Source organism: Harpia harpyja, chromosome Z (assembly GCF_026419915.1).
Source record: "Harpia harpyja isolate bHarHar1 chromosome Z, bHarHar1 primary haplotype, whole genome shotgun sequence".
Lineage (NCBI taxonomy): Eukaryota > Metazoa > Chordata > Aves > Accipitriformes > Accipitridae > Harpia > Harpia harpyja.
In genome coordinates this window covers 88,698,742-88,707,637 of record NC_068969.1, presented here as the reverse complement: position 1 = coordinate 88,707,637, position 8,896 = coordinate 88,698,742, and positions in this window count along the sequence as shown.

Sequence of the window (8,896 nt, the reverse complement as noted above, 5' to 3'; positions counted from 1 at the left end):
TATGCGTGGTCCCTTATGTCCAAAAAAACCTTCACTGTGAAGCTCAGGGCCTGTGCTGAAGCACTAGTAGAGAAGTGGGCACTACTCCCTCACAGTTATGCAAAGAGGAAAGAATTCAGTGCTGTCTTAAAGATCTCAAGCCCTGCTATAGCAATAGAGCAAATGCTCATTGAGCACAGGGAGAGGAAAGGGGTGTGAAAAGATGTTTCAGTGCTTCCTTTGAGCTCAGTAGTACCCAAGAGACATCAATAAAACAGCAAGGAGACAAACTTTACATGCACATGCATGTGTATAAGCTATCCCCTCTCTCTTTGCATGCATAAATTTATGTATGCATGTAAATGTCCCCAAAAGCTATGATATGTTTGCGCTTTCTAGGTTAACATTAAATGCTGCTCTTTAATCTTAATCTATTTCACAGGTGAACCTGCTTTTCTGAATTCCTGGATTTTGTAGGAACAAGGAGGGAAGCTTGTGTCTTTGATTCCGGCATTTTCATGTGAAACATAATGAACCAGCTAGATGCCGATTTTGATAGTTCCTTTTTACTTTCTTTTTTAATATGTAATTTTAGCATGTGTAGAGGCATCACCTTTCATATACCAATAATTCAGTTTACCTGAAAAGCTGTCACACACAAATCAAGGTGGGTATCTCTCTCTTCCCTTGTTTCTCACCCCTACACAAATGCATGTTAATTACAAGCAGAAAGCACAAATGGCAATACATACTCCATAGCATCTGCTCAGGCCTTAATTAATCCAACCTTCTTGTGGTCCCTATGGCAACGATGCTCAACAGACTCCCCTGACTTGGAATATTCAATAGAGCATCTTACGCTACATATTTTATGCAAATTATGGCCACAGAATTACTTCTGCATTAGCAATGTGGTGTCAGTGTCGATGGGAACAGAATGAGTCCTTGCTCTACTTGACCCCTCTTCATGCATTACCTCATTAAAATGTATAACGGCATTCAAGCTAAGTCACATTAAAGCAGACACGCTATTTTTCAAAGCCTAGAAAGAAGGCCATTACCAATTTTTTATGTTTAAAAGAAACTCTGGGGCTTCAGAAAATGAATAGGAATATTTTGCAGTGCTGCACCTGCAACTCATATCATAAAGGCAATTATGAAAATATCAACAGCAAAAAGATATTTTCTCAGTTTATTTCCTACCTCTCTAGTCCTGCTATCTTACCAGCTTAGGCTCAGGCTCCAAGCACATTTTGGCAAGGTGTGATCCCCATTATTTAAATCTTAATGGAGGCTGGAGTAACAACAGCTGTTACAGCTAATGGAAGAGCTGCTTATTTCAGTTGTTGGGTGGGCAAGGGGCCCCCATTCTCGGTTTTCGGCCACACTGTACCTACATTGAATGAGGCATCTGACTGGATGTTGCCACCACGATGGTGTCAGGCTGCTCTGCCAGCCAGGTGGCAGGACCCCCTGCTTCCCTGGAATGAAAAGCACATCTCAGCCCCCCGGCGAAGGCAGTCCTGATGGCCAAAGGCCAGGAGCAACCCATAAGCAGCATGGCACTGGGAGGCTGTTTGGATAAAACCTCTTAGGCCAGCTTCAAAGAGGGAAGCATGAGCTGTCCCTGCTGTTTTCCACCTCACACGTGCCCAGCAAGCCCCTTCCCCAGGGTCAGCTGTGGGAAGGGGCCAGCAGAGGACCCCCGTACCTCCAGGCCAGGCTCCCTTGGTGGGGCTGGAGCAGGGTGCTGCATGGGGCCAGAATCACACCTGCCAGTTATCATCCTGTAAACCCACAAATTATCCCTGTGTAAAAAAAAAAAGTGACAAGTGACTCGAGAAAGGATTTGGGTATAGCAGCAGGTGCAGAGGAGGCAGGAGCCAGCAGCTTCAGGCCATGACTGTGCACCAGTGACAAGTGGATGGAGGGCACGTTGGCTTGGAAAGCCTCTGAGTGTTTGCATTTCATACACTGCCATATCTTTCCTCTGGATATTAAGTTACAACTTTAAACCCTGACAGCATGCGCACAGAGTTGAAAAGAATTATTTTGCTATTGTATGCAGACAACTATGTTGCTCTGAAGGCATGTACAAATTAAATGTTAATCTGAGTCTGGGGATAATGTAATTATTGCTTCTTTTTGAAGTAAGAGGAACAATATTTATTGAGTAAATTATGGACCTCTAAAGGTAAAATTTGCTTTGAAGATTTAACAACACACATGTTGTTAGCTATTATAACCATACTTGACCCTTGTTGCTTTGTAAAAATTTAAATTAATTTTGAATTTTCACAGAGACGTTGCATTTCAGAAGGCACTACTTCATATTCTTGTCAAATGTCTTTTAAGAGTAGCTGAAATGGCAACGTAACAGAGAGCACCAAATATATGAGAAACTGCTTGTCTGATATGGGTAGTACACAGCTACTCTGCGATACAGAAGAAATCCGTGTTTTAGCATAGAGGAGACACTGGAAGCATGGAGAAACCATCCTCATCACCATGAGCCAGACTTGTGGGCCAGCTCCCCGCATGCTCACACCTCCACCCTTGGGGAGAAGAACCCTGGCCAGATGCCTACTGGAAAGGGCCCAGAGCATCCTGGATTTCTGCTGGGGGGGTGATCACAGTGTAGTGATGGACCTAGAGGCAAGACCTGGCACCCCCAGAAGAGTTTAGCAGCTCCAACAGGACCAGACAATGAAATTTCATACACCTGCTCTGCCTGTTGTGGCTCCTCGGTCCATGAAAAGCCTTTCCATGGATGGAGACAATCCTTCCTCTGACCTGGCTAGTGAATTCTTGCACCATATTAAACCCAGTCCATCATATTCAGCTTCACTTTCAGCACTAGAGCTACCCAGTAATATAATTACATACTAAAGCCCAGTTAACAAAACCCCCAATCAAATAATAACAAATTATTGTTATAATAATGTAATTTTGTACAATGCCTATATGGATTTTTTCATCAGTAACTCCCTGAACACTGTACAGAAGAAGCACTTTCCACTATTCCTTATGCTGCTTATTTCCCCAATCACTTATTTTTGAGTCTGTATCACTTTGTCTGACAGTTCATAATCTGAATTTGAAAAACATCATGTGGAGCATTTTGTCTGAGTCTTTCAAGCTTGGATTCAGATTTGTGTGTTCCAAATATCTGACAGCCTTCAGATCTCTTTTTTGTTCAGGCCCATCTCTGTAATTACCCCAGCATCACTGACAGAAGTTGCAGAAATAATAGGTTAGAAATATCTGAGCAACATTTAGGGAAATGTTTCTGCTTATCAGAAGGCAATCAGGAAATTAAGTGGTGAGCACTAATTGAGTTACATTTAATTGAAATTATAGATGGAAGGACTGCATTCTGGGGAATTTCCATTGCCCAGATGTTCTGAGCTGCCAATTTCCCACAAGGAAGAATATTTTGAGTTTAATGTCTGTAAACCATGCTCTGTTAGTCATGTTCAGAATAGTCAAGAAACATGTTGGAGCCCCAGCCATCTCATGGCGTTTTTAGTTCATGAGACTCCAACACAGTCCTGCCTGCGGGACAAGCAGAAGTGACTAACCCCTTACAAATAAATTAAACTGCTTCCCCTTTTTTGGTGGTCTCATGCAATGCTGATATATTGCCCTTGAAAGTTGTTATCCTGATCTCTTTGAAGAATTATGCTGTAAATCAAATGAGAACAGCTGGAGTCAAAATTAGAAATGGAACCCCTTCTGCTGTGCAAACCAAGATTTCCAGTAAAACAGCAGATGCGCCCTACCCTTTGTCAATAATTACTTCATATTGTGAAATACCCTTCAGCACTCACCATTCATTTCACATGCCAAGAATGGTTTCCCAGGGCTGTAAGCCACCTCTCACAACCTGCACACAGCCATTCAACTTCAAGATAGGTACTGGAGGGATCAAAGCCAGGCAGAGGGGTGACCTGACTGGCGCATGGGCTCTCCTGGGGCCCCAGCACTCCACTGTGTGACAAAGCAGGGTTGAACACACAGCCGGCTCCCAGGACGACCTGTGGCAGGAGCTTCAGCAGCACCGAATGGCTTGCTCCTCCCACAGCTAGGTTTTCTGGATTACCAAGCTGCCAGCACCGTCCAGCTGACAGCCATGTACTAGCCCCAGAGCTGGAACCCTTCCCTCCGCACCCACTGTTCCTGTCAAGGGCCATCCGGAGGAACACACCTTGTAGCTCACCTGCAACATTAGCAAGCACTTGAAGTTTCTCAGGGAGTTCAATCCCTGTCCATGGATCAGCCACAAGCAAGCTTTGCCTCCTGTACCCCCAAGTTTCACCTGATGGTAAAAAATTCTGCTGTGCCAGACATAGAAAAATATCAACCATGCCCTCTAGTCTGGAGCTTTAGACGTTTACTGAAGACTTAAAACTAAAGAAAATTATCTTGATAAATCTTCCTATAGAAAGCCTGGGCAGCAACTGGAAGGTAGTCTGATATGCTTAAGATGTGTTCAACAGCAGCAACAGGATTTCCTACAGTCTCATGACTTACTGGCCAGACATTTTGCATGGCTGTAGTCTAGATATCATATGAAGATCTGCTGAGGCCAGGACATCATTTCCATGGTGAGACAGAGTCTTCAAACCATCTGGAAGAAGGAAGGGAATCTTACCCACAGATACAGCTATATGCCAGCTTTTTCTGTCCATAGGGCATCTAGAGGCATTGCCAGATCTCAAAGTGAATGACTGATTTGATGTGTGCTTCAAAGGAGGCCACACCTTAGCTTTGGATCCTCAAAGTCCTTCCTTTGCCTGCAGCATCCACGGTGTCCAGCCTTCATTGAGATACAAGCTGTTTTGATATTAATCAAGCATCAGGCAGTTGGAGATAATTTTATGAAGTCCATGCCACCTTGTCAGTTCATCTGGTGGCTACACACAGGTTTAAAATCAGACCACACGTGGTCACATGGGACTCTGCAAAGGAAAGCAACATCACCAGAGAGGCAATTTCATCCCTTCTGATGTTTTCCTTCTCACTGACAATTTGAGTACATCACTCTGAAACCTTGCTCCCTACACATACAGGACATCAGTAGCATGTAGTCAATAGCATCAAAAGCTGGAGAGGGGCCCAAGAGAATGAGAATGGTTACTCTCTGCTGACTGAAAGCAAGAGATGCTCAGTCAGCGCTCTTCAAGTTATTTTTGTCCTCTTGGCTGCCTTTGTAACTGGATTGGGCTTGATGTGATGAGTTTATAATTGACCTACAATGGCTTGTTGGAGCATTTATTCAGCAGTGCTAGGACAATTATGTGCATGTAGGAAAAGAGGAAAATTTTAATTTCAGGTGAGGCATTACTTTAACCAGGAGTGACACCAATTTCTCATGTTTCTTGCACTACTGAAGAGGAGCACAAGTAGGTCTACAGCTTGAGCTGAACACAGGGAATGCAGGCGTCCTGTTTGTTCGCTTGCATAGGAGGGCAGGGAACTCATGCTGGTCTTGACAAGCTGTCTTCCGTTCATGGCATTGTTCATCCGTGCAGGGCTTTGCTGTTAGCAGTGTTAACCTGGGTTAGTGAAATGGTCACACCTCTACACAGCTCCTGTAGGCATGGTTTGGCAGATTTAAAGAAAGCTGATAAGAAAGTTCCCTTGGGTCTGTTAAGCAGTCTCCATAGGAGAAATTCTTTGTTTCAACTTGCATGCTTCACTGTCACTTTCATAAATATCTGATCCTCACTCCATCTGGTACTGGATTTAAAAAATATGGCATCTAACCAGTTCTCAGATTATCAGTTTAACAAACAATAAGTAGTGTAATAATTACTGATTTTTTTTCTCAGAATAAAAAAGCTTGTTCCATGGAGGAGCCTAGAAAACATCCCATGTTAGGGGACACTCTTCCTGCCTTTTCTATAACCAGAGTGCCTTTTTCATGCTTTTTTTCTCTCCTCCTGGTCTCCACTCAGGATATTTCAAGACCCAACCTCAGCATTCAGCAGGTGCTGCAGACCCTCCTGTGGCAGAGCCCTTCCATGTAAGGGGTGGGAACATCCTTATCTTGAGCCTGAGCCTGAGCGAGCGAGGAGAAGAGGAAGAAACTTCTGCATAGCTGACTCCCAGGATAGGAAACATAGCTCTCTTGGAATTTGGGAGCCAACAACTGACTTGGACAGAGCTGCTGCCAGCACTGCTCTACATGGCAGTGAAAAAAATTGACATTCCCAGATGATGTACCTGGACCATTCCAACACCATGGCCCACACTTCCTCCACAGTCCTCTTAGTTTTTGGTGCTCTGCTACAAGAAGCCGAATAGTCTATTGTCTGAGGCAGTTTTGCAGAGCAAAGGGTTGTATTAATGAGAACACTTCAGTTTAATGCCAGCAAGGTTATCCTTTGAGGTTTTTCCTTAATGTTGAAGAATGAAACACTCTGGTTTCACACCATCCTGCCAAAGGGAGCCTCTCTAATACAAACTGGGCACAGTGAAGGGTTTGGATGGGAAGGATTTAGGGTTGCAATTCTTTTCAAACAGAATAATCATTAGAAGGTATCTGAGCGGTCACGCTATTTCCCCATTTGTCATCAAATGTATAAGGAAAACTGCCTCATCTGCAACTCTGCTTTCAAAATTCAGTCAGAGCAAGTTGTATACGTTACCACAGCACAGCCTCTTTGCTTTTCTCTGAATGAACACCACCATGATTATGATTTTACCAGCACTATGGTATATTACCACAGAATTTTCACCTACTTGACTAAGCAGTGAAAAATCTTACTCACTTTTTTAACCTAAATGGGTGGCATATAAATTAATGCAGCCCTCAGGGCACTCTAAGTAAAATGATTCATGTTCCTTACGTGGCAAACATTAACAGATTTTTTTTTTTTTTAATCACTTTAGTAAACAATCTTTGGGGAGTTTTGCTGAGAGCCTAATCTGTATTTAATTTAGTCATTTGAAAATTACATGGACGAGCTTTGTGGAAAATCTCTTCAAAATGTAGCTGTGTTGTTTACCTTAATACTCAAAACAGCAGCCAAGTGAAGCATTTGCTTTATTCTGGCCTCATTCTGTAAACGACTGAAGGCATAAATCCAAGATTCTGGATCCAGCCCACTGTAAGCTTGAGCCTTTCATTAATTCCTTCTTTACCATTTTTACATATTTGCTGAAAAAAGCTTTTTGTAAGTTTCCCTTAAAAAAATCTGTCAAAGTCATTAGATATGACAGCTTCACTAGCATACAACAACGTTAAGCAGAAAATGCTGGACAGAATCTAGGTACTACAGTTAAAAAAACTCCTCCTTTGTTAAATGATGGAAGAAAGGTAAAAAAAGAAAAAACAAAGAGAAAGCCCAGCCTGGTGCAGTGGAGATTTGTGGTACAGCAACTTCTCCTTTAATTTAAACATTGAAATGAATGACTAAATTCGATTTTGAGCTTTCAGAGGCAAGATGCCTTGAGAAGCATGGCAAAAAGAAAACACAATATATGGGATGAGTTAAAAATAAAAACAACAGGCCTTGTGAATAAGCCCACTTCAAAACAATGCAATAAAGGTGAAACAGAGAACTTCTGAATATATTTTTCTAATTAAAAACCAAGACAAATCATTAATATATGCCTAACAATGACTGAAAATGCAACCTGCTAAAATGGCTGAGTCTCATTGGGGCTGCATTTAAATTCTGCTAAGTATTAAGAAATGCCTAAATAATGGACAGAGTTCAGGGGTGCATAATACATCTTGTTATAAAGAGCACCTGCCGAGACCATACTGGCCTATAGTTTAAATATTTTCTACAATTAAAATACCTAAATGTAGAGGCCACCTGTTTCCTGCCTTTGCCTTCCTCAAGTGCCAGAAGTTTTACTGTAAACACAGGTGAGCAAAATAAGATGCTGCCTGATGTTAGGGGACTCAAGGAATTTGCACAACAGCTGAAGTCCCAGCCAGCCACTTTTCGACTCCCAGACCATCAATTAAAACTGATGAGAGAAGCAGCATCCTCTCTTCCTCTCCCAGTGGCAAGACGCTTACACAGGAATTCCCACACCAGGCTGGGGCAACAGCTATCCATCCAGCAGCTTGGATTTGACAGTAACCAGTACCAGATGTTTCAGCAAAGGCATAATAAAATGCAAAGAGAGTAATTGTGGAGAAAGCTACTCAGTTTTTCCCGATTTCCTGCTGGTCCCTGGGCAATGCATATACCCTGGGACATACTGCATCCCAAGAAACTGGTCTGGCTATTCAGAAATTTGCCAAAAAGCTGTCCAGATGGCAACCCTGAATTCATTGCTGACTGGTAAAATAGAGAGGCTGTAGACCATCCTTACTGTAGGACCCTTAAGAGACGTTGGATTTCCATTTTAATTTTAGTCTAACTGTGAAAAATAAAGAACGTAAAACATTTCCAGAAATTCTAAAAACGTTTTCTCTCTTATAATGAGACATATTAAGGTGGTGTCAGGTGAGCAGGAGTCTTGAAGACTGGAAATAGAAACTGGAAAATATATCTGCAGGCCCAATCTTTCCCTGATAATATTGGCACACCAGTTAATACCAGATGGGAATCAGGTCCTGCTCATCGAGAAGGTCAGTTGCTCAGTTGTTAGCCCAAGATACCAACTGAACATCTAGTCTGGTAGCCCAGTAAGATGCAACTCAGAAAGCTCTGCTTTTGAATATTCCCATTAGCACACCAGTCCCTGGAAGAGAATCCTCCACATCAGGAAACCCTTGCTGACAAACATCTACTATCTAAAACTCCACCCCCTGCAAGAGATTTTGCACAATGCAAGCTTAGGGTAAAACGGAAACCACATGATGCTTGGGGTGTACACAGGCAAACAGGCACGGGCAATCCTGCGCTTCTCTGCCCCATGAGCTGGGCAGATGTGAGGCAGCTCCAATCCA